This window comes from Mixophyes fleayi, chromosome 2, assembly GCF_038048845.1.
Source record: "Mixophyes fleayi isolate aMixFle1 chromosome 2, aMixFle1.hap1, whole genome shotgun sequence".
Classification (NCBI taxonomy): Eukaryota; Metazoa; Chordata; class Amphibia; order Anura; family Limnodynastidae; genus Mixophyes; species Mixophyes fleayi.
Window position 1 is genome coordinate 146,890,443 of NC_134403.1, and position 27,827 is coordinate 146,918,269.

The following is a 27,827-nucleotide window of genomic DNA, read 5'->3' on the forward strand; positions in this document are numbered from 1 at the left end:
TTATGGTCAGGTGCGTCTTATGGAGCGAAAAATACGGTAATTATTTTATACTTTTTATCACAATGCAAGACATAAGCAGACAACATAATATATTCAAATAATCAATGGATGTGAGGGGGCGGTAGGTGAGAGGGTTAGGGTGGGGAGATCACAAGCCCACAGCTTTATTGAGAGGCAGAAACAAATATAGGAAAGGGTGCATAAATTAAGGAAAGACATTCAACAAAAATTCAAACTGTGATGGGGGAATAGGTTGCAGTGGTTAAGGGAGGGGAAGACTCAAGTCCAAAGCCTTATTGAATAAACAGACACAGAAGGGAGGAGGAGAAGAGGGCGACAAAAAAAGCAATCATCTTCCTCTTCTGCAGGACTGTCAGTGGTGTTACAGTACTGGATGGTCATCTTCTCCCTTTTCAAAATGAGGCGATTCCTGGCTAGCCATATAGCGTCCTTAAATCAGTTCATAAGGTGCCAGGCCTCCTGGATTGCCCCAATAGTGTGGGTCCCAGGAAATAATCTGTAAAATACCGAATGGTATGAAAGGGAAGTCCAAGGCATCCAACAGTGCCTGTGCAGTGGGATAGTCCCAAAACATATGCTGTGCTGTTTCTCTTCTTGTGATACAGAAGGGGCAGTAGACATATCTGCACAGGTTTCGGGAGTGCATGAATGTCCTGTCCTGAGAGGCAAACCCCCCTGGATAGGCATCCATGCAATGTTTTTATGTCTATTAGTCAGCCTTTTAGAGGCCACATTCTCCCACACATGTTTTGCGGTAGCAGCAGGGAGCCCTGGAACATACCTCATTATATCTGTAGCTATGATGAGCTTGTAGACAGTTTTTGGCTTCCACAAGTCTGGTTTAAGTCCCTCCAGATGGTGCTCCCTCACAAACTGTCAAACATCGAGGTAAAACCAAGGTGTAGTCCAGTTGTAAGGGAAGGAGCTGTCCCACTTGTCCCAACCAAGGGACCTCCAAAGAGGCAGAAGGAACAAGCGAGACATGGACCTCCCAGCAGAGCAAGTGTTCTTTTCAATCAAAGTCCTACAGATGCAGTTACAAACAAAGAAGGTTTGCAGCATGTGGGAATATTGGGAATCCCTTTCCCACCTTGGAGGAGCTCCTTGTACATAACAGACTGTTTCACTCTGTCCATTTTGGAGCCCCAGATGAAGTGGAAGACTGTCCTTGTGATAGTCTTGCAGACGGCAAGCTTGGGCCGTTTGCTGCAGAACAGAAAGAATCTCGTTCCGCAGCACCAGTGCTTTCCCTTCGATGATAAGGTCTCTGAGGCTCCACAAGCCAACATGCTGTCTCACAATAGAGTCTTTCTTTCCAACACTTCAGGGCGACCTCCACTCCACCAAACCAAACTCCAAGAATCTTGATGAAGTGTGACTTGATTGTGAAGTAGAATGATGCGGGGAATGGCAGGTGCCACTGCCCAAAGAGCATCACCTCTGACTTCCCGAAGTTGACCTTTGCCCCTGAAGCTCGGCCGAAGTTCTCGCAGGTCTGGACGAGTGCTGTCACCGAAGGCTGGTCAGCGCAGAAGACAGTGATGTAATCCATGTAGAGCGAGCACTTGGCCTCTAGCATGTCTGGACCCAGTGCGGTGATGCCTCTTATCTCTGGATTCTGCCTGATGCACATTGTGAAGAGCTCTATACAACAAACAAAAAGAAGAGATGAAAGAGGGTGACCTTGTCTGACCCCAGACATATACAAAAGTGGAAGCTGCTCAAATCAAATTATAGGCCATAACAGGTGCTTGAAAGGGTGGGGTTATCCTGCAAGGAACATACACACAACATTTTTTCCCCCAGCACACTGCTATAGCCAGCAACAGATCTGCCATTTCTACTGTAGATAAAAATGCAAAAGTCTTTGTTGCACACATTTGCAAATGTATGTTTAAGCCATCCTGCCACGCCAAGGCGCTTTTGCTAATAGGATGGTCCTACTCTAAACAATGAGAGTCCCATATATTTGGGCCTTACATATGTGTTTTTAAATTGAGAGCCAACTTACCAAAGAGGTACCCCAGAAACCTCCAAACAGACATGACAGAAAAGGAGTCAGTCTTCCAGCCGTTCACCAACACTGAGCTGTAAATGTTAAGGTACATCAGGTTAACATATACACAAAACATCTCTCCCTAGCCAACGGGGGGAGAGGGGGCTACAGAAAATTGAGGGGGGAGGTGGCTGGAGAAAATGGGGGAGGGGAGTGGGTGGGTTATGCTTAGAAGTTTACATACTATTCATTTAAAGGACCACAGTTATAAGTATCCATTTTTTTGTTAGTATTTGCCCCGTATTTGGCTTTCCCCTGTTGATAGCTATTAGTATAATTTATTTTACATCTGCAGAATACATTGACACATAAAAAAATATCATCTAAATGGCATACATACAGCATTAGGGTGTTTATTAAAATCTTGTGGGTAAGAGGGCATGTGAAAAAAAAGATGTTTGGCAGGGGGCCATTTGAGAGAAAAGCGGTGGGAATGGGAAATGTGCATCAAAAGCTGGAAGGCATGGGGATATGTGCCTCCCCTCTAGAAATCCTGCATTTCCTTCTGGGCAGCAGTGAAGCCTGGACAGCATTCTGCGTTAGACATCAGTACCTCTGGACATCAGTGCATCTGGACTGCAGCTTGCCAGCCAGGACGATGTTAGAGTTACTATTTTTATTTTACAAAAGTCAAATGTGTGTGTGAGGAGCTAGGAATTGGGAACTGGGGGGAGGAGGGACAGTAGGCTGAAGCTTTGCCTAGGGCACCGAGCAACCTTCACCAGCTCTGCATGTCGAACATATTTCATATGAAATTTTTCTTGGTACATGGATGCCATTTACTCTGGAAAATTCCTTGAACAACAAATGTATTTTTGTTGCAGTGGCACTAAAAGATGATAGTGGATAACAATATATCAAATGTACTTCCTGCTCAGTAGAAAGAAATACAATTTCATTGGAAAGCAGAAAATTAACAGTTTTATCCATAAACGACTGTTTTCAGCAACACCAAATTTCTCTTGTACTAAATGGCAATTAATGTCATTAAATATTTACACCTATTGATCTTCATAAATAAATTGTAAAGAGAAAAAAAAGTATTGTCTCACATAGTAAAGACTGCATCAATTTCCAAAACTATGCATAAGAACATATATTTTAATTTTGAGAATGTCTGGTCTTAAGCACAGGCTATTGAATTAATTAGGTTCAGTCAAATAAATTATTCAAAGTGCCATTGAAATTACAAAGGAATTGTCCTAAAACCAATGAAATCACATTACAAGCTTAAAATTAGGTTCCAAAATGAATTTAGAACTGTTGCACTTTTTGTAAGTGGTATATGTTTAGTATGAGTGATTTAATATTATTTGCTTGGCCCTTGCTATTAACAGATACTACTGGAAAGGTGAAAGAAGCTGTTCAATAGCATTCTAAATTAAACTTCACAACTTTTTAAATGGGTGATGTAAAAGCATAAATGTAATTTATTCTTATTTGTGGTAAAAATAATCAAGCAATTAAAAATCTGTAATATTTTTTCTTGGTAATCTCCCCAGCCCCAAACTCTTCATATGTGTAGTATAATTCTATAAGATCGTTGGTCCACAGACTGCAGTGTGTGTCTTTCATTTTCTCTTTTAATCATTCAGTATTGCTTAGTATAGCAGACAAACATTTTTTTCCCCAATAGAGCTCAGTTACTTAGTTAAAAATTAGGTAGCTGGGGGCATGGCCTGGCAGCTATACCAAATGGATGTGTGTGAGACAAGGTCCCCTGCTCTCTCACCAATTTCCCCACCTTTCGGCTCATTGCACGCCTGCAGCGGGTGATGGTCCTCAGCAGAACAAAAGGAAAGCATCTCCACCACACGGATATTTTGTGGCGCTCCGGAGGCAGTGCCGCTGGTGCTCCTTCGGTTTCACTCTTGGGCCCAGCCATTATGTCCGCCTGCCATCTTGGACTCAACAGCAGGACCCGCGGACCTCGCCACAGCCACCAACTCTGTCGTCACTCCACTGGCTACTCTCAGCCCCTGGCTACTCAACACCCGGAATTCACATCAGCTTGCCGTGGGTGCCCGCGGGACAATTGCGGCGAGAGACTCTCCTCTCATTCCCAGTGAGTGCAGCTACTGCTACTCCTCTATGTGCTTGCACCTGTCCCCGCCAGAGATCACTTGAGGAACAGTGTCCCCATCGGGCATCAGAATACATTTACTCCGGCGCCTTCTATGGAATAACACTGCCGGAAGTCACAGCTGCCATTATACTACTCCATTTCCGGTTTGGCACAGCCCCTCACACAATCTAGGTGAGACTTAAATGGCTGCCCAGACCTGATATACTGACGCTACTTATAGGAAGCTAATCTGGCTGGCAGGCGTGATAACGGCCCCCTTGCAGATCTGATGATTCATTGCCTTACCAACTACCTGTGGATCAGATAAGACCTCATTGTGCAGCCTTACTGCTTTCTCAAAGTGACTCTGCTGCCACCCAGTGGCTAAACAGGATTACCTCACCTTCAGCTGTGTCTTGTACATCACTGGGGTAGAGGCCCTCCAGCTGGGCTGGAAAACCTACTACCCTCTCATCAACATATAACCATGAAGCAGCGGGACTAGCTCACACCCTGACCTCATGGCTGTCTAAGCCACTCTGTGGGGAATGTGACTAAAGATAACTACATACTTTGCTTCATCCATGTAAACTTCGGCTGTCTTCTCTAACTTAGCTATGGTACTATGCCTGCTTTTCACGGGTAAAGGCAGGAGAGGCCCTGCAAAACAGGACTCTGGAAAACCTGTAAATACGCTACAGCATTCTGACCTCAGACAGTTCCTAAAGAGCTCCACACCTTTCTCTGCCTCGGTTGCTTCAACTGCAACCTCCTCTCCATGCTCACCTGCATCTGACATCTCCACTTCGGCTGTCATGGCATTTTCTGATCCAGCCTCTCAAACTGCCAAGATTTAAGTACCATTCTGCAACTTATTAAGTCTCTTCCCACAAAGGAGGAACTCTCGACGAAAAAGACCTTCCAGTCCTGGAGACTAGACTCCATGAGCTATCCTCAAGGAAGTGGCTCATCTCCAATCAGACTTTGCTCAACTTGCCTCGACTTTGGCCATAGTGGAGGCCCTCAGGGTGGAATCTGAAGAACTTCAAGTCAGGCGTCAAGAGGCACTGAAGAGGCAGGCCCAGGAGTTTCACTTGCTCCATACTAGAGTTGACAACTTAGACAACAGAGGTCGCAGAAACAACTTACGGATTCGTGACATCCCAGAAGATATCTCGCTCCTGGAAACTTATTCCATTTCTAACTAAAATATTCAACGAAATTTTAGCTCAGAACCAATCCACACTCATTCATTTCAACAGAGCCCATAGAGCCCTGAAACCACGGGGAGCTTAATCGGATCGACCAAGAGAGGTTATATGCCGCCCCCACTACTACACCTGAAAAGAGGAAATAATTCAAGAAGTGAGGACTCTAGATGGAATTGATTATAATTGTCAGAAAATACAAATTTTCCAGGACCTCTCTTGGCATACTCTTCAACTTAGACGTATTCTTAAGCCACTGACTGATGCTCTCCACAACTGAAACATTAAATATAGATGGAACTTCCCATTTGGCCAATGGCCAAACCAAAACCGCTCGAGCACCCTCAGATCTGGCTTCCATTTGGGAGTCCTGGAGAAGATTGAGAATTTGGCAGACGGTGTGCTGGCAGGAGGCTTTGTCTCTGCATCCAGACCTTGACACATCCAATGGAGCTCCCAGGCTCCGCAGGTCTCTGAATGCGAAGGTAAGGTGCACCTTGCACAGTTCTCAGCTGGTCGACACGTGGAGGCTACAACACCCAACAGTATGAGACTTTACATTCTTCTCGCACCCACGAGTTTGCTCCCGCATTGACTATCTATTCCTCTTGAACAGACATCTCCATTTGGTCTATTCCACTTCCATAGGCCAAGTCACAGGACTGACCACGCCCGTATATCCCTAACTCTATACTTGGCCCAACCTAGGATAAAAAGCTGTTCGTGGAGACTTAATAAACTTCTCCTACAAGATTCATATTGTAGGACTCAATTGAACAGGCCCTTTATGACAATATAGAATTTGACTCCACCTCGAAGGTCTCAGCAGTGTCACTCTGGGAAGCACATAAGTGTGTTCTTCATGGTAAACTAATTCAACTAGGCTCCTTCATGAAAAAAGAAAAGGAAGCCCTCAAAAATCATCTCCTCCAAAAAAATCATAGATCTTCGATCCAGACACAAAGACACTTTGACCCCCAAGGTACTAGCGAAGCTTACAGAAGCCAAGTCAGCCCTAAATAAACTTTTATACGACAGAATAAAATTAGATTACCATAAATGCCGTAATCGATACTTTCAGTGGGGCAATAAATCCGGCTCCATGCTAGCAAAGGCCCTATGGTCCCAAAGAGCTAAATCTTTCATAGCAGTGATTAAAAATGGCATAAATTGCCAGCTTACGTCGGACATAGCAACATCGTTCCACTCTTACTATTCACGTCTCTACAACATCTCGGGGAAATCCCCTGGGCAGACCTACCAGATAAGACCCCACAGATATCTGCCTGCCTACAGGAGGTTGGGTTCCCCACTCTCTCAGATGCAGACATCTCCCTATTGGAGCAACCTTTCACACATGGCGAACTAGTGGAACCAATCAAATCCTTCCCCTCAGGTAAAATCCCCGGCCCGACGGATTTTCAATCTCTTATCACAAGACATTCAAACATAAACTTATACCCCTGCTGGTGCTAGCCTTTAATGTGGTCTAAGAGGACATTGCTTTCTCCATACAAGCCACATCACAATGATGCCCAAAGATGGTAAGGACCTATCCCAGTGCCCAAATTACCATCCGATTTCCTTAATGTTGATATTAAGCTTTATGCAAAACTCATTGCCAACCAACTGATTTGTCCCTGGCAGTGAGGCTAGGGATAACACAACTAAGGTCATCGACTTGGTTCACTCAGCACTGTCCTTTTACGCCCCAGCCATGCTTTTATTCACGGATGCAGATAAAGTATTTGACCGTATTGATTGGTCATTACTACCGTGCATGCTTACGCACATAGGTCTAGGTCCACTAGCGTTTCACAGGATTTTGGCTCTCTATTGCTCCCCCCACAGCTTGTATTAAAATCAATGGAATGCTCTCGGAACCGGTGTCGATTGGTAATTGTACCAGGCAGGGCTGCCCACTCTTCCCGCTAATTTTCGTGCTCTGTATGGAAGCACTGGCTAGGTTCATTAGAGCAAACCCTGACATATCAGGATTACAAGTAGGAGGGGTAGAATATAAATTAGCTCTGTGCGCAGATGATCTCCTAGCTGTGGTCACTAATCCGATTATATCGATCCCAAATTTAGTGAAGGAATTACAGTGTTTTGGTTCCCTATCTAACTTCAAGATTAATTACTTGAAATCAGTGGCCCTCAACATCTCTACCTACTCATGTAGTTGAGGGTATCCAACAAGCGTTTCCTTTTCAATGACACCCCCATCATATTAAGTATCTAGGTGTGTTGATCTCTAGTGAGCTTTCCCGTCTATTTGACCTCAATTTTGGCCCTCTACTAACACGGATCCAAGCAGATCTGAGTAAGTGGAGGGGAAAGGCCTTCTCCTGGATAGGTCGGGTCAACATAATTAAGATGAATATCCTTTTGCGCTTTCTCTCCATCTCCTACACATGCCCAACAAATAGTTCTTTAACCTACAGAGACTGTTGAGAGACTTCATGGGGGGGGACCCCATCCTATACCGCTGCAGACACCTGGGGGGATTACAACTTCCACATTTTCCCTCATATCCAAATGCAGTCATGCTGGGGAGGATTGTGGAATGAACAGTCTCTAACTGTGAGAGGCAGTGGATTGACATTAACGGTGCAAATCTGCCCTCTTCGCCCTGGTTTACCCCATGGCTGAGCAAATTACCTACTATTAAACATCCCACTATTGGCCCCACCATCTCAAGATGGTCTAGACTCTGACTACTCACTCACATATCCTCATTCAAGACCTGGGTCAGAGCTGGAATCATATTGGTCGGCCAGCTGATTAGCTCTACTGGTGTGTCTCCCTTCGTAGTAATTCAGGCCAAATGGGAACTGCCGAACTCGGAAATCTGGAGATTTCTCCAAATTAAACGCTTTCTGACTTTGGGACTTCCCTGCAAAGACACAACAAGGGATCTTACAGTCTCTGAATCAATATGTCAGGCCTTCAGCTGCCCTCCTCACCTCCTCTCTACTATATATACACTCCTCATTGAAAATATGTATAACTCCTTACCCAAATTTACCAGAGACTGGAAACGAGACCTGAGAGACCAGATCCAGACAGCAGATTGGCCAAACATTTTCGAATCTACACATGCATACTCCACGAGTGTAGCCCGGTCCAATTAGCAAGAATATACCCGGGGTTCCAGACATTTGCTGGAGATGTCAGGAGGCCTCGGGCACCCCCCTACATATATGGTGAGACTGTGCAGTGCTCCGACCTTTCTGGACCCAGGTCATAGCAGTCTCTACAGATATATTGAGAGATGAGATCCCTGGTAATCCTGCCTTTTAACAAAACTAATTCCCCAATTTGAAGCTTCAACAAATCAATTCTGAAATATCTCATATCAGCCGCCAAAGCAGTGATACCAACGCGTTGGAGCTCCCCCACTACCATGTAAATCAGGGAATGGCTCCAGAGAATAGAATTCTATAGATCAATGGATGAGTTAATATTCTCAGCAGCTGATAAATTTGCAGCTTATCATGCAACATGGTGTCTCTGGTTTGAATTTCAGGATACAGGGAAATTAGCGCCGTTGACAAGTTCAACTCCCACCTCCTCAGCTGATAATGCTCCATTTTTACTACATTCACAATTAAGTAGCTATTCCCTTTCTCTCGACACCTGATCCCCATCCATCACTTCTTCTTTGCCTTTATTGGCGTCGCCCGAGTAGTTTCCCTCTGCATTCTTTCTCTTTCTTCTTTCTCTACCTTTTTTTTTGGTAAAAACTATGAATCTGATATTCTTTGCAGAAAAACATACCCACTCTAGTGGTTTGTTCTACTTGACTATGATTATGCAACCTAATGTTAACCATACTGTACAATTTAATAAAGAAATATTACACTAAAAATTAGATAGCTGAAAAAGTAAATTAAAAAACAAATTTGTACACGCCTAGGCACAGATATATGATAGGAAAGATTTTCTATTGCTGCTTATTGCAGTGATAGTAAATCTTCTCTCAACGCAATGTAATAATAAAATTTCGCCGAGGCAGCTGAGTGATACTCCCAGGCAATATTAGCTAGCAGCAGTAAGGTTGAACTTACCGCTTTACCTGGCCAGTGTTTTCGCTTGCCCAGTGGAACTGGAAGCCTGGACTTGGTGATAGGAGGACAGTGGCAGTACCACCGAGATCATTGCTAAATAGGCTTCCCCATTCAAAGCCTTTGCCAAACACCCCCGGTGAAAGCTATCATCTGCAATACCCAGTGACAGTCTTCACCGGCCTATTGGCTTTGGTCAATGGTGAGACGCCCTAAATCTGGTGAAAACTCCAGTTTTCTCCCTCTCATAAAGAGGCCCCCATGTATGTACAGAGTGTTTGGTCTACCGGAGCCCCTATGGCTGAAAAAAATTCGGGCCCCACTCCACTTTCCTCTTACTGATTGGGAAGTTTCAAGCAGGCCAAGTGGGTGTTGATGCCCCACCTCCCTGTACCTTCTGTGTGTATGAATAGGAAATTCACAGAATAACGGCATCAATAGCCACTCAGCCTGTTTCAAACAGGCTGAGCTGTAAAAAGAGAAATGAGTGCGTTTGTAGGACCATTGTATCCTGCTACTCTATGCTGAACTGAAAAAAAAACACATTTATCTGTCCATGCTATATTTCAGATGGTGGGTATTGTAATATAAATTTCATCTGCTTTTAAGCTTGGATAAATTACTGATTTGGTTGTTTTTTTCTTTTCACAATCATTAATAAAAGGAGTTTTATTTATTAGTTCTTTATGTCATATATTTAGTCCTCTCACCATGCTCCTAGTAATGCCATTAAAGTCATGACAATTACTAGCTGACCTGGCCACCCCACAAGCTATAGTATTGTGAGAGAAATATCACACATGAGTATGATAGACAGGGGGACTCTGCCAAGAGATATAGGAAGTATGAGACCGAATGGTATCACTAACCGGTGAACACTGCAAGCAATAACAGCTTCATATAAAAGTGGTAATATCCTATATTAAGCATACTGATGTGCACTGATCTCTAAAATGTCCAATAGACAAATACAAAGGCAAAGTAAAGAATAATAGGGTTATAATGATAATAACTGTCACCACCATTGACTCAAGGAGAAAAGGTCCAAGCCTTCACCTGTGGCCCCGAGCTCCTTCCTGCTTCACTGTCAGATTTGTTTAGTATAGCTTGTAACACTTGTTTAAAATGCCTGCTGATATATTATTACACATTGCTGTCTCTTTCTTTTATTAAATGTATTGTATTAACTTATTATTGAGATCAAGGGTAATGTGCTGCCCTTCTGAAGGTTAGAGGGCTGTACCATGCACTCCCCAAAGTGTATCAAGTTGCCCATCACTGATGTATACCAACTAGTAAGGGTTGCTATTTCAATGGCTTTCATGACTTGCCACCATGACAATACTGACTATGCTTTCCTTCAACATTGTAAAATAACATGTTCCATTTTCATAATCATTCTTCCTGCATGCTGTTCCTAAACTCCCTGTTTATAGTTTGTTTTTTTTAAAAAAAAAAATATGTTTACTTTCAGCAACAACATTAGATATGAGGGTACAGAAAAGAAATATAATTTATACGGTACATATAGGGATCATATATGTCAGCAGAATATCATTGAAGCAACGATTAATCACAAAAATAGAAAAGGCGGCATCAAGGACATCCATAACGATAGAAACACATGAGTTCCTGCAGACGATTGAGTTTCCTCTGAGGTACCCAAAGAACTCATGAAATGAGCCCTCTAACAGCTACATGTTGTTGCAGTTTTCTGCTTTTAGGGAGGTAAGAAGTAAAGTATGGGGGGAGGGTGGGGGAAGTAGGGCTCAAGTAAGGGAAGGAAGGGGGAGGAAAGCTTGGTCTCCCCTAGGAGGGGAAGTGGAAAGAGGAAAAAGAGGGAAAAAGTGAAAGAGTCGCTGGGAGGAGCGAGGCCTGCACAGACCCTCTACAGCTATGGAAAAGAAGAGAGGAGATTAATTGGAAAAGAAGAGAAATTAATTGGAAAAGAAGAGATTAAAGATTAATTGAGTTCAAGGAAGTGTGGATTGGTGAAAAGTGTACCAGGGTTCCCATACTTTGTGGAATTTAGTAATCCGATCCCGAAGGAGGATTGTAATATACTCCATTGAAGCTATGTACCAGACCGGTGAGATAACCCCCTTGAATATCAGAAAAATTACTTGCTTGAAAGTCAAGCTGAAGCAAGAATTCCAGAGATTCGATCACCAGTGTAAGTGTAGAGAAAGAATCATTTTTAACATCAACTTAAATTAATATTTCCAGTGATACTTCAGCTCTTTGGAGCAAATAATATAATATAAGTGGATTAAAATCTTTCCTGCGGGGGATCATCCACACGTGTTATTCTGGTGCAGCTCACTTTCTTTTTGATGTGGAAATAATAAAGATGGAAAATAAAGATGGAGCACCACACCACAGGGATGCCCATCCGGGTCCAGGTGAGGATGGAGAGCTCTGTGAGTCCTGTCCATAAAAAAAGTCTGCAAAAACATGGCCAGATAGCAGGATAGTGAAAAAGTGTGGAAGAAAGCTTGTCAAAGCCTCTGTCTCAATGATGGGCACATAATCTTAAATTATTGTGACAAGTGAGGTTGACTAGATCTTCCCTCGCTTCTTGCACGTCTACTATCTGGATCTACAACTCTGGAAGCATTGATGGTAAGTATAGATGATTGTATCACAGTGTCACTTTCCTCAAGACTCTGCACTCTGTGGCAGCCCTCACCTCACTCTGGAGGTCTGATACTGCCTCCAAATCCAGCTTCACTTTCAAGAGCCAATTAAGCTCATGGATATCCATTTTAATATAGAGCGCATCAAATGTAGGTTCTTAAGGGGGAGCCTTTGGTAGGGTTAATGGAGAACTGTGGGACTGTGTGCCTCAAGCAGTAGAAGATGAGGCCACATGAAATAAGTCCACTGCATCCCCTGGACCCCTTTTATTTGCACCTGCATATGTTGCTGGGAAGTATCAGTGAAGATGAGGAGTATACATTATTCATATATAGATAGGCTAATGAAAGCAGGTAGGGAGCCCAGAGCTGACTCATTTCATGGCCATCTTGGGTTTTTAGCAAGCCACAACTCTCCCACAATTTTATTAATCAGCCAAAGCTAATTAATATCAGGTTTTGTGAAAATGATTGCTGAGTTGGTACTTGATTAGAGCATTATATTTTTTAGCAATGTGATAAACAATGTTCCTGCTGCGTGAGTGGTCTTTGTCAAGTGCAGCTTAATTATTATTCCTTTCTCCATGAAGAGAAAGAATTCAGAAAGAAAAATAAACCTTACACCTAGTTAAATAAGTCTCATGTTCTGTTCTTTGCATGTTATAACTCAGTGGTCCAGCTGTACTTGGTTATAAAAAGCCTCACAATTTTGTTTTACTTGTTATGGACCGGCTGGGTTTTAGTACTCAGAAACATGTCACTGGACTTAAGATAGCCTTTGCATTTGACCACTCATTGTAAATTTTAGCAATTAATTGTCCAACATTACTTTTGACCACTAAACTTTTCATAATTATTATATCAAATTAGTAAATCTTAATATAACCCTATGGAAGATGCAGATACTAACCCCTATCATTTTAAACAATACGGGCCGATTAAAAAAAATAGTAAGTTTTCTCCTGGACAAAACCATGTTACAATACAAGGGGTGCAAATTAGTTTATTAATTTTCACTTAAGTTAAATACTGTTTGTTTTACTATATAGCACACAAATACTTGATAGCTTATTTGTACACTGAAATTTAAAGTTGATCTAGGACATGCCCTACCCCAAATATAAATCTGCCATCACATTTTAAATTTACATCGCCCTCCAATGCAACATGGTTTTGCCAAGGTGCAAAGTGACTAGTTTTTTCTGCTTTACTTTCCTTAATGAATCAGGCCCACCATTTAAATTACTTGACAAATGAGACATATATATATATATATATATATATATATATATATATATATATTCTATAATATAAATGTCTAGTGGCGTGTGTTAGTCTGTCTGTGTGTGTAAAAAATAAAACCAAGCTGCAGCGCCACCTGCTGGCCGGAGTTATACACTGACCTACTAAATTCTTAGTGTGTGTGGAAAAAAAAATTCAGAAAGGGCTGAAATTTGGTATACTAAGATGTTTTCAATTTGTTAATTGTTAAAAGTGTTTATAAAGATTTAAAACAATAAAATATATATATTTCTTGAAGGAGAAGTGACAGTTGGGAGTGTTTGGTGGTTGCCGGGGGTGACAGTGGGGAGTGGTTGGTGGTTGAGGCCTGGGCTATGGCCCAAATGCATGACAAGAACCTTTTTAACACCTTAAGTAGCTTGATTTGACTAGAATGCATGAGTATCATGCACGGGTTAACTTGTATATATATAATACTGTTGTGCTGTAGAATTGTTCCTATTATTAAAGTGATTGTTAAAGAATGTATGTAGAAGTCACAAATGTTTTCATGATTTTTGCAGTTTACTTGAGGCAAAATTTTCCCTCTAGAACATAATAGATTGTCAACCAGGTAATCATAGATTAGACACGAGGGCATTGGCAAATTCTATATTGTATGAATGCCAAGATTTGAATGCAAAAGCCATGCCAGAAGCTGTAATGCTATTTGCATAGAAAACATGACAGTTCTACAACCACCTGTGCCAGGGAGTACTTGTGATGCTAAAAATGCATGATCGAAAGTACCAGGTTTCTGCTTAATTCATGGAAACAAGGAATTCCCTAGTATACGCTTAAAGATGAACATGAGGCAATATCTAACTTTTAATCCTAAACCTCCCTTCTCCTAAACAGTTGAAGTATTGGACCTCCCCAGTTTGGGAAATATTTATCTTCATCAGTTTCTTTAAGGGTTATTTTCCAGGAATGACAGTCTGGAGAAATATATAGACTGCCAGGGCCTGACTCAGACTATACAGCAGTCCTGGCAAACAATCCTAACCTGTGACATTCATGTATGTGCCAATAAATAGTTTTTCCTTCAGCTACAGTGTTCATTGGATACCTTGAGGTTGTATTTATGTGTTGGTGTCATCTCACATCAGTGCAGTAGTGGGGTCTGAGTTCAGAGTAGCTACAGTCTGAAACTACTGAAATCAGGGCTTGGAAGATAAAGAGCCAATTTTAATTACAGTTTGGAGCCCTGACCAGTCAAATTATACCCTGAGACACTTCAGCCCTTCTGGTAAGTGCAACAGTGGCCCGTTTGCAAATCTGGGGTTGCAAACTTCATTTTACTAAACTGGGTTTGAAAAGTTTAGATGTTGCCATAGCAACCTATCAGATTCTAGCTGTCATTTTGTAGACTGTACTAAATAAATGTCAGCTAGAATCTGATTGGTTGCTATGGTTAACATCTCCACTTTTCAAACCCACAGATTAGTAAATATACCCCTTTGAGGCTGAATGGACAAGCCATAGACTTGTTAAATCAGTTTCTGTCTGTGACATCCTAGCTGAGTGCAGTTTGTATTCTAGAATATCCAGGTTGTTATGCAGGATGAACCAAAAACACAAGTCTGTCATTCACCATTTGGGGGTACCACCGCCATAGCAGGTGAAGTGGGTGATTGTCCCACAAACAAATTTGATTGCATATCGATTTAGTCACGTGACATGGCCACCTCAATTCTGTCTCATGACTGCAATTGCTACTATAGTATTAAGCTGTGTATTATATAAAATAATATAGTCCTGAATTTATAAATATTTGAGGTAATCTGAGCATAGAAGAGTATTCTGAATCCAGAATCATGATATATGTATAGTTATGGTCCAGTGATTTGACTTCTAACATACATACATCTCTAAAATTACCAATATTACTTAATAATAATGTAATATTTCAAATATACAATACTCTTATTTTAAGTTTGCTAAGGGCTACACAGAATTGGCTGCTCAGAAGAAAGAAAACACAGAGTGGCAACCAAAGGCCATAAACCACCTCTTTTCTATATGCATTGCTCTGCCTCTATCAAACACACAAATTGGATACTATTTCAAGGCACACCAGTAATCTAAATCCTACAGCCTTGTTAAAACTCCAGACACACACATCTGACAGATACAACAGAGATTAATGAGCCATGACCAGAAGTTTGATTTTTCTGTCAAGTGCTCCCATCCGTTTTTAATAAACAGAGGGACAACATAAACGCTGAATGCTAGGTGCTCTCTGCTGCTCCAGCTAAGCTAGCTGCTTTTTGGTGATATATGTCTTTTTGCTGAGTTATTACTAGGAGCCACTGACAAATACTTTACTAGACCCTTCAGCAAGACCTCCAATAAAAAGCCTCTTTAATGTGAATTGTACAGGAATTACCAATGAGCTGGGGTTAACCCCATCACTGCTGAACAGAATAGCAACTTAATAAGCTATTGACCTATGTATTTCTGCGGCATGTGTGCCTGTGAGTGATATGACAAAATGGTGATCTATTGCTTATACAATTAATACAGTTCACCTCTGCTTACAAGAAAGTATATTGTGAAATTAAGAATAAATGATAATCATGCTATACTGTTTTCTTATAGTGTTAGAAAAGCATTATGACTATTGTATGACATATTGCTTTTTCTAATCCCATAGATTGTAAGCTTCCTGGCAAGGCCCTGTTACCTCTCTGTCTGACTATATTACCCAGTATTGTTTTATTACTGTGTTTAGTTCCCAATTGAACAGCACTACAGAATTTCCTGGCGCTATGTAAATAAATGATGATAATGATATATTATATGCTTCCAATAGTATATATTGTAAATATGCTTTTTAGGTATATGATCTGCTATCTGGTCTGACTACATTTGAGAATCTTCAAAAAAAAAACAACTTTTGGTGCCAGAGGAAGGCTGGATGGGGGGCAGGGGGCATCTTGTCCCAGGCTGGTTCCATAGTGGGCTAACTTGGGCTGAGTCACTGGGCCACCTGCAATTTTTTTTTTATTTGAAATTATTCTAATAGGGAGTCGAATCGTGCTCCCCATGCTAAAATTTGCCAGCCTTCCCCTGATGGGTGCATGGTTAGACACTTATCTAATGTAAGTAAAAACTGCATCTACCGATGATGTGCGACCCCTGTAAAGGTAGTGTATGAATAGTCCCAGATGTAAACTCACCAATGATTTGTGCTGGCTAACCTGGGGTGCACAGTCCAATGGGAATACTGATTTTCACCAGGGTTTTCCACATGGAAGTAATGGTATTCACCGCAGGGAACTCACAGGTTATGGCCCCCAGGCTAGCCTTGCTATTCAACAGGTGATGATAAAATAGATATAGAGGATAAGGTCAAACACAGGCTGAGGTTGGGGCAGACAGCACAGGTTCAAGGTTGTTATTATGAGCCATGATCCAGGTCAGGCAATCAATTAGGGTCCAAAACTAACTGGTTCAGTCAGTGCCGTAACTAGACATTTTAGTGCCCTGGGCGAGACAGGGCACCGGCGCCCCCCATCTAAGTGGGAGTGACATTTGCCAAGTGGGTGTGGCCAACCTAATGTGGAGGTGTGGGTAGCACTTTACTGAAAAAATTCTGTTACACATATTTGCAAATGCATGATATATATATATATATATATATATATATATATATATATATATATATACACAGAGAGAGAGAGATATCTATAACTCTATCTATATTTCTGCAGCATTTGGGTTATCATGCATTTGCAGATATGTGTACCGAGAATTGTATGTGTATGTGTATATATATATATATATATACACACGCACACACACACACAAAACCTATTAGACCTTGTCTCCATGTCATATATAAAATAATGTATTATATTAAAGATTTTGACTTACTGCTCCTCTTTTTTCGTGTGTTTTCAGAATCCAGGTTAGAGAACTGTGCAATATTTTGTTCTGCTTACCTCAATTAGAAAATGAGGAATATATTTTCTGTGTGTATGTATGTGCATATTGCAGAGTGGGAGTAAGCAGGTATTGAACACCTGTCAATGGTATTTGCAGCAATGCTGAGTTTTATTAGTAGGGGGTGTGATGTGGTCATGAACTCTATTCTATGCATCTATGGTCCCAATAAGTTTCTGTGGGGTCTGAAATTCCTATTTGTGGCCATAAGTCCCATGAAGTGTATCAGGTTGCCTATCAATGTCATAGCACCTGCTACTATGGTAGTTACACCTTTGGCTATTCTGTCCTGAAGAAATATCAAGTGCAGGAGTGGGTGAGGGGGTCTGCTAAATTGTGTGGTCCGGTATGGAGAAGATTACAAGGGGAGAAGAAGGAAAAAATTGGAGGATGATACATTAAAACATTTTTTTTTTACTGTAATTCATCTAAAATTATAATAATATATAACATAAATATAGCAACTGCTAGAAAGTGACACTTAATGTTCATACAACTTTTTAGAATAGCCACTTATTCATTGGGGAGTACATATTTGTATTGATTACTAATTTTAATGAAAGATTCGTCATCTGCTAATATCAAGCACATAAGTGGTTAATATGAAAATCCTTTCAGTAATAGAATATAATAGTTGTACACAGTTGGATCAGACACTCAGCTCTTTTACAGTCAGCACTGTCACCTCTATAAAGGAAAACGATCAGAGGAGAGAAAGAAAAAGAAGACACATGCAGGGGTGTGTGAAAAGATACAATTTAAAGCCCCACCTATCCGAACCATATCACTGGTGTGGAATCTACTACTTAAAAGTGCAGACTTCAAGCAGCAGTCATAACAAATAAAGAAATTACTTTTTTCTAGCAGTGGTGGTCAGCGGTGATCGGCGCTATAGCTGCTGCCGGGCTTCCTGCATTGGCATTTGGAACATGTGCGTTCCAAATACCGAACTTCCTGTCAATGGAACGCATGTGCGTTCCATTGACAGGAAGAGGTTGTTTCTAGTGGGGGAAGCTCAAGCCGGCAGGCAGATGGATGCAGAGCTGAGTGCAGTGATTGAGCCTGGGCAGGTAGCGGGCGGCTGATGCGCCCCCTTGGGCTTGCGCCCTGGGCGATGGCACCGCCCGCACCTCCCTAGTTACGGCTCTGGGTTCAGTATCAGGAAGTCAGACAGGAATGCACACTAGAAAATCCTGTAGCTCAGGCACCTGACAAGGGACAGGGCACACTTAAATACACGGCTCAGTGATGTCACTATAGTAAGTGGCCATTTGGGACCATGCATTTCTAGTGGGCTGCACATAAATGGGCTCACGTAAGAAGCACAAAGAACAGGAGCTCCGAACCCAAAGTGATGCAAGAGCAACGACAGGTTTGCTACTGCTTGTTAAAAGCAGCAATGTAACAGCCTTTTTTTCACGGCCCATTGAAATTCCCATGTGTACTGATGACCTGCGCTGTGTGTCCATCTCTATTGTATTTACAATAGAGAGAGTTGTATGCTGTGTAAATTCTTGTGAATAAAATAGAGATGGGCAAACACAATGCATAATGTCCTCTGAATCTCCAGAGGAATGTGAAGGTTCTGGGGGACAGTGAGAATAAAGCAACTATCCTACCCTATGTACCAAGCACTACTATGGTGTTAGTGAGACCACCAAATGTCAGTGGCAATCAGTGGGATAAAGGATTTAAGTTCCTCAATAGTAATAAAGAGTCTAGTTATTTGCTATTCAGCACTGACCATTAGTACTTACATTTGGTAAATGCCCCCTTCATGCTTGGGATGGATCTGCTGAATTATAGAAGAACCATTTATCTGGAAAGCTACACTTCCAAACATTCCAATATTGAACATTGAATACATATTAGTAAAATGTGCCAATGCTAAAAGGTGCCACATAATTCTATTTCAATATAGCATGAAGTCAAAATTGCTGAACACATTTTCAAAAGTTTGATTCATATCTGTCAGAAGTATTAGGTTAGTGGTATTAATAGTAGTAGTCTAAAGAAAAACTTTATAGTAGAGGTAACTATGATTGTTTCACTCTACACAGGAACTAATGCTTAAAGTAATAATAGTACTAATAGGGAGTTATAGTTCTATACTATCCAGTTAAGCATACATATCAGAAAGCAAGATAACAAAATTAGGTATGGATAGAACTCAACCAAGTCCCAGGAGTCTAAGGCAGTCAGAAGAATAGAAAACAGAATCATATGGCTCTATTTATCATTCTCAATTTTCTATAGCTGCAAATGCAAAAAATGTTATATATGAAATATGTTACCTATAATATTAAAGTTACATTATATTTTTACCATGTGCTTCACCATATAAAATGTTATTTATTTTCTAGGGATTAGGTACTTACCACATTCATTTCAAAATATACAGCCTGGAAAAAATAATTTATTACAGTAAATACCTTCTTCTCAGTTTTTATTTCAGCACGGTGGCACAGTGGCTAGAAATGCTGCCTCACAGCGCTGGAGTCATGGGTCCAATTACTAACTGTTATGCTTATATATGATCTTCCTGTCAGTGTTGACACAGGCTTAGCAAGGAGCGGTTACTAACGGACTGACTTGTCTTCACCAAGAACCGCCGCAAGGCGGGGTGGACTTAGTGGCCGGGAGCCCACAGGTCGCGGCCTTTGGGTCGGCCCACTGACAAGAAAAACTGAAAGGAGGAAGTAGCAGCAGGGGACCAATGTACAATGAGGCTGTGCCTGTATGAAGTACAGGAGAAATGAGCCGGAAACGGAGGCAAGCCGAGGTCTGGTACACGTATCTGGTAAGTTCAGTACACAGGGATGATCCAGGGGAGTAATCAGAAGCATGCTGGGTCAGTAGCATAGGAGAGGAGGCTGGCAGACGAGAACTCTCTGGGTGTTAGGGCACAGAAAGGAAAGGATGCTGGAGTCAGACGCAGGAGGTAACCTGTTGCTCTGACACTAAGCAAGTGTCACAGCGGATCTTAAATAAACATGGGAAGTTCAAATCCCCCGCTAGTGGTCACATACCCGCACAGAGCGAGAGGACCGTGCACCCGGAACTAAAATCAGGTTTTCAAGTACAGGTGCCACTGCAATATTTGATAAATAGGCTTCAACATGGAAGCCTTCAACATTCTTACTGTCAGTGGAGTATTGCTGGCACAAGAAATAGGGCCCATTATGACATCAGCTAATGTATGAAAGTTGTTACCGCTTGCGATAAACCTCCAGCAATAATTTGTCTTTTGCATTGGGAAGCCTATTTAACAAGTATGGCAGAGGTACAAGGAGGGTGATAACAGATCTTATTATAAGTGGAACTGAGGCTAAGGCTGGCTCAAACATGTGCACATCTGCACTGATAACCAGCACCACTCCAGGGTAGCATTATCAAAGCAGCTAAATATCGCTCACCGCTTTCTGGCGATAAAAGAAAACATCACTGCAGTGGGGCTCTCAATAATAAATATACTCTAAATCCACTAGGATTTGTATGATTACTGATATTTGGTTTCTATTTTTTTTAGATTGCATTTTGCACGCACAAAGGGACTAGAGTGATTTCATATCACAGAACTGTCCTGGTTTTCTGTTTTCAAACCAATGGTAGCCCTTGGCTTGACGAAAACAAAAAAAAAAGGATCATATGAAGTGACAAGGATTTAATTAAACAAACAGCAGTGTAGTGTTGTAACGGTCAGAGATGAACTGGTGTAGTTATGTCAGATTTTGTTTTATGCTTGTTTCTTAGTATAGTGGAGATTGCAAACATATTTACATGGTAAACAAAATTGGGCTGAAACCCCACCTTAAACACTTATTGTATGGTAAACGCCATCAACAAGCAGAACAACACGGGCCCAGTGTCTGGTACTAACTCAGTTAATTCAGAAGAATTTTCAAATCCAGAGACACCTCTTTAGTGGAAACTGCTGATTGGATAGCAGTTTCAACTTCCACTTAGAACTCCCTATATAAGAGAGCATTAGGGGTTAATAATTCAAAATTCTCCTACCTACCCTTAACTAAGGGGCCTATTTATAAGGCAGAGGTAAATATCAGTTTCAATTAATTTTGCCCCGTATAACCATGGATTGACCGTTGATTCATATTGTCTATATAGCACCATCTTTTTACACCAAATACTAAAAATGTAAACTACTGAACCACAGAAGTAGTATAGATCAGAAAAACAGAACAAAATGGAACAAAGTTGCTTTTTTGATGAAGTCATCAAAATTGTCAGAAAAGCAGAAATGAGGAATAACTATGGCCAATTTATTAAAAAACTAAAAGAGATCATTGGCTAAATAAATAACACTATTATTATTAATACATTACAACTTTAAGAACCCTCTCAATGGAAATTCTTTACCTTTCTCTGTTGATAGTTGCTCTATTTCTTCAGTGTCCATTATTCCAGATTTACTTCAACAATTGTACTTTTCCCATAACTATGAATAGAGAATGCTTGGTCTGAGCAGCCAAACATGTTTAGCATTATGCCATGCATTAATGCAATGTTTAACACACTTTCATAAAGAGGCTAACAGCCTGATTTATTGAGGAACATAAATGTCAATACCTGCCATATTTTGCATAATATCGCTCTGCGAATGCCCAGAACCGGACCATATGCCAGTGAACAGAGCAACTTCCAATTAGTCTTTGAGCGCAAAAGACCCTTACTACAACTTACAATTTAATAGGCGGAACGGGATGGGGACTGGGCTTATGCACATAGTCAATGTATACTAAGGGCAAGCTCGAGCGCACACAGTAATGTCCTATTCAAGCTGTAGGCATCAAAAGGTATGTGTATTTCTGTTGTATCAATTATGCTATCTGTATTTTATATACAGTAGACATTCATAACTTCCTAATAAATGTATAACATTTTTTAAAAAATGGAGCATGCACTCACCTGTGAGTTAATAGGTCAAGTCTTACTATTAGGATGGAGTGCTCTGGAAAAGAAGAACTTGATGTAAACTCTCACGTAAATAATCCAGAATTTGAGAAGAACTATTAGTGAAAGTAAATATTAAATCTAAACCTTTTTAATGATTGCACAAAAAGGAACCACTTATTTCTGAGCTAATCACGCCATCATCAAGATAATTCATAAACAGACATAAAAACATCCGTCACGTGACCTCAAAAATGTCAACACATAGCTGTCAGATGTTCTAAACAGGATAGTATATGTAGTGCGAACATCAATATTATAACTAACAATCAGTAATTATTGTGAAGTTAAAAATTGTAAGCACTATTGGCGCTCAAATGATTCAGAAGCAGCCAAATATGTTCTCAACCTCGACAATACACACATCTAGCAACAAAATATACCACAATATGAATTTTAAGAAAATATGCAGCGCTAGTGTTACCTCTTTTCCGAATATCAAGGAAAGTGAAAAAAGATTTACACTTAATTATTGAAGTGTCGTTTTGTGACACCAAGCAACTTGGGATTTCTTTAATCGTAATTCATGATCCCGTGAATGATATAAAAAAGAGAAAAATTGAAACAAAACATAGTGCAATTTGTGTAAACTAAATTAAATATACATCCAAAAGAATATTTTTCAAAAGAATTATAAATATATATAAGACATGTATTGATCCCAATCTTCAAAAATCCTTGTGAAATGAAATCTTGCTAGAGATTCTTTTTTTATTGGCCTTATAGGTGTACGGGTGAAGAAATAGAATTCACATGTGTTCCACTCGTGGGCAAACACTTACTATAATAAATCTTGAAACATGCCCATAATGGTTTCTTTATGCGGATCACTCAAAGATCTTGTATTGGAAGCATCTTTCCTCAGAGCTGCTTTTATATCATACCCAGAAAATAAAAATCAGAAGAAAGGATCCTAACATAATATTGTTTTTACTCAGATCTGTTTATTCCCATTTGAAAATACACTCACTTTAAAATGTATATTAAAATCACATAACATTATACATAGATACTCCTACTAGATGGAAGAATCAAATGAGCGATGTATAAGCAGTTTTCAGATGTTATTGTCCCGGGATTCTGCAGGTGAATAACCCATACGTTCCTTCAAATTGTTGACTGGTAACTGGAAAAGGAGTCCTTATTCCTTTATACCTCAATCTCCCTACCAACGCGTTTTGACTGTCCTGGGCAGTCTTTTTCAAGGTAAGTGAGATAGAGTGTGTGTGAGCTGTATTTAAGCTCCAGATAGCCAATCAGATAAAAGCTGGGAGGAATTTCCCACAGTTCATTCTAATTACATCCCAGAAAAATAAGTCCTTGTATTACTTTAAAATGTTAAAAATCCACTAAACAGAGACTTTATACTATAAGAAAATTTATCAAATATAATATAACAGAAATATGTAGTAAACTTGATATTCGCTTCTGTTGCTCCGATCTCAATATAAAATTCAACTAATGTGATACAAAACAGAAAAAAAGATACTGGCAGAGCTAGATCTTTGATTATACAATAGGAGAATGTATAAAATATAATAGGACAAATATATAGTAATGTTAGTATTCGCCAAACCGGAAGTGACATATCACTCTTCCATCCTTTCAGTCTTAACCTGTACAATTAAACAATAAAAAAACAAACAGAGAGAAAGAGGAAAGAAATACCAACAGATATAGATCCCTTATTAAATACATCCACACCGCTCAGTTGTTCTTTTCTTCAGAATTACGATTTTGAACCAAACGGAAGTGACATCTTGAGATGCCGGTTAGCTTCGATTTTGGTAACAATTATAAAGGTATTACATGCATATTCAGAAATGCAATACAGCAGAGAATAATCAAAAGTTAGATTTTAAACACATTTCATCCTAATGGAAGTTTCGATTTTCCCAAGAAAGATTTTATAAGAGTTTAGACATCAATCTATGGCAACCGGAAGTGACGTAAAATATTACCGTCACTAATGGTTACCATATCAACAAACTGAGCTGATATTTGAATATTGTAGAAATCCCTTGCCCACATTCCATTTAATACATCATATACCGATATACTGTAGCAAGACTTTAATTATACAAGTAATTTCATATTCGTCTTTTCTCCAATGTTATCTCCAATGTCTGCTCCAATATTTGAGATTGAAGAAATAAAGATCTTCCTTTTTCAATCTTTTATATATACAGTATATATGTAGAATCTTTATATTTCCCATCTCTATACAATAGACACCCACACATTAAAAAAAGGGAAAAAAGGATAAGAAATATTAGAGAAATTATGTCAAAAAAACGTTTAATTTCGAAATCCTTATTTAAGCCCTGCGGGCTAAGGGTATCTAGTTTAAATATCCATTTCATTGCCATTTTGGACAAATGAGTTTCATTATTTCTATATCTCCAATTAGACTGATATTGATCTATTCCTATAAAGTTGACAAGGTCTTCTTCTCTACAGTTGTGTTGTTTTTTAAAATATGCTGATAAAGAAAGGGTTTCTAAACCCTTCTTTATACTACAGAAATATTCTCTAATGTGTGTTTTCAAGCTCTTGTTGTTTGAACAATATAGATTAATCCGCATTTACATTCTATTAAGTAAATAACATGCCTAGAATTACATGTTAAAAAAAGTGTTAATTTTAAAAGTCTGATTATAAAAGTCTGATTATTTGCTGTGAATTCTATAATTTTCAAAAAATTTTCAACTGGTATTTTTGCACACATAGCAAAAGGCAATATATAGATGTATGTTGTGGTAGGATTGTCCACTCTAATAAATGCCAATTCAGTTTAGTTAACAAAAACTTCCAAAAAGTAACTAAATTTGTTATTAATATTAAAGGTGGGACCATTCTTCAGTTTTCAATAGGTGTTCCCTTCATTTAATTGTCTGTTGATTTCCTTAATATAGTCTTGATGATTCATAAACACCAGACCCCCCTCCCCTATCCGCCGGCTTAATCACTATACTAGTGTCTTTCGAAAGACATTTTTAAGGTCTTCTTTTATTTAGATGTTAGATTAGAGACAATTTTTTTCCAGTTATGATCTTTTTAACATCATCAGTAGCTAATTTATTATATGTGTCTACATATGGAACGTAATAAAATAGAAAGATAAAAGATAAAAAAAGAGATTTTTTTTTTTCTGAATTTTTACAGACTCGAGGTTCCCTCTATTATTTCTAATGAGGAGGAGTTTAACTATCTGTTTTCTTCTGTTACTTCTTTTGTTATAAAATATTTTTTTAGGGATATTATTCTAACAAATTTCTGTAGATCCATACAAATCTCAGTACCCCCCTTTAAAGGTGGTCACCGAACACCTAGGACCAGGCTTCCTGGGAAATTTGGTATGAAATTTCTTCAATAGAAGAGGTGCATTGACATCGATGCTCGTACCCAAGATCTCTCCTCAGGGCCAAAACCTTTCCAGTCAACAAGGTACGTCAATACCCCTCTAGAATACTTGGAATCCAATAACTGCTTGATTTCAAAATCTTCAGTTTGCTGGATCTCAGAATGAACATGAGAGGTAATGGGAGAAGAAAAACGATTTATGACCACAGGTTTTAAAAGAGAGATATGGAAGGTGTTGGCAATACGAAGAGCTGAAGGAAGCTGACGTTTAAAACATACTGGAGAAATAACTCGAGAGATCCTATAGAGGCCAATATAGCGAGGAGCGAACTTCATACAGGGTACCCTGAGACGAATATTCTTAGTCGACAGCCAGATTTCGTCACTAACCCTCAAAGGAGGCACAGCTCTACGTTTCTTATCTGCAAATAATTTGTACTGAGAGGAAGATTAAAGCTCTTCGAACTTGTGACCATGTAGAAATGAAGTCCTGTCTCAAGGAATTAACTTCTGGAACCTGGGTAGATGGTATGGCCAAAAACTCAGGAATACGAGGGTGTATACCGTAGATGATGGAAAATGGAGTCGCAGAAGTAGATTCGTGAAAAGTATTGTTATGCACGAATTCAGCCCATCGTAACATATCGACCCAATCTTCTTGGTTAGTAGATGAAAAATTCCTAAGGAAAATTTCCAAATCTTGGTTAACCCTCTCCGTTTGCCAATTAGTCTGAGGATGGTATGAAGAAAATTTTAGCCGGATACCCAGAAGGTGACACAGAGATCTTCAGAACTTGGATACAAATTGGACTCCTCTATCCGAGATAATTTCTGAAGGGCAACCATGAAGGCAAAAAATCTCTTTCACAAAATGTTGGGCCAAAACAGCAAAGGAAGGCAAACCAACCAGAGGGACGAAGTGTGGCCATTTTGGAAAAACGGTCAACGATAACCCAGGTGGTATTATAATTTTTGCTAGCAGGTACATCAGTAATGAAGTCCATCGAAATATGAGTCCATGGTTTTGAAGGCACAGAAGGAGGCTGAAGAAGACCCAATGGAGCTGGGCGGGAGGACTTATGTTGGGCACAAACTGCACAAATAGCTACAAACTCCTTAATTTCAGATTGTTATTTGGGCCACCAGTATTGTCGAGAAATTAATTAAGGTCTTTTGAGCTCCCAGGCGTCCAGCAAAGTGTGAGGCATGAAACCAAATCAGCAGTCTCTTCCGAAGATTGAGAGGAACAAAAGTTTTCCTCGGAGGGGGAGTAGGATTCTTGGAAAGATTGATGGCATTAACACATTTTGGATCTAAAATGGGACGATCCAGAAAATCCTCGGGTTCAATATTGTAAAAAGCTTGAGACAATGCGTCAGCTTTCTTATTCTTTGGACCAGGTTTAAATGTAACATGTAAGTTAAAACGTGAGAAGAAAAGTGACCAACGGGCTTGACGAGGATTTAGGCATTGGGCAGATTGGAGATAAAGGAGATTTTTGTGGTCTGTAAATACCGTAACCATATGTCAGGCCCCTTCCAACAAGTAGCGCCATTGGCTCAATGCTAATTTAATGGTCAGTAACTCTTTATTGCCTATGGAATAATTCCTTTCTGCTGGTAGAAATTTAGGGAGAGGTCAGGTTGCTTCAGGACAGGAGTAGTAGAAAATGCCTCTTTGAGAAAAGAAAATGCCCCAAGTGCTTCTGGATGCCAATAATGAGTGTCAGCACCTTTCTTGGTGAGAGACACTAATGGAGCCACAATGGTGGAATATCCAGAAATAAAACGTCTGTAATAATTGGCAAAACCCAAAAACTGTTGGATAGCTTTAAGTGTATTGGGACGAGGCGACTCCAAAATAGCCCAAACTTTTTCAGGATCCCTCCGCAGACCGGTTCCAGACACAATATACCCTAGTAAGGGTAACTCAGTGGCTTCAAAAGAGCATTTCTCCAATTTACAATACAGATTGTTTTTTGTAATCGAGAAAGAACTTCAGCAAGGTGGAGGCGATGAGACTGGAGATCTTTTGAGAAAATTAGTATATCATCAAGATACACTACCACAGAAGAATATAGGAGGTCACGGAAAATTTCATTGACATAGCTCTGGAAGACTGCAGGTGCATTGCACAGACCAAAGGGCATAACAAGATAATCATAATGGCCATCTCGTGTGTTGAACGCAGTCTTCCATTCATCTCCAGCTC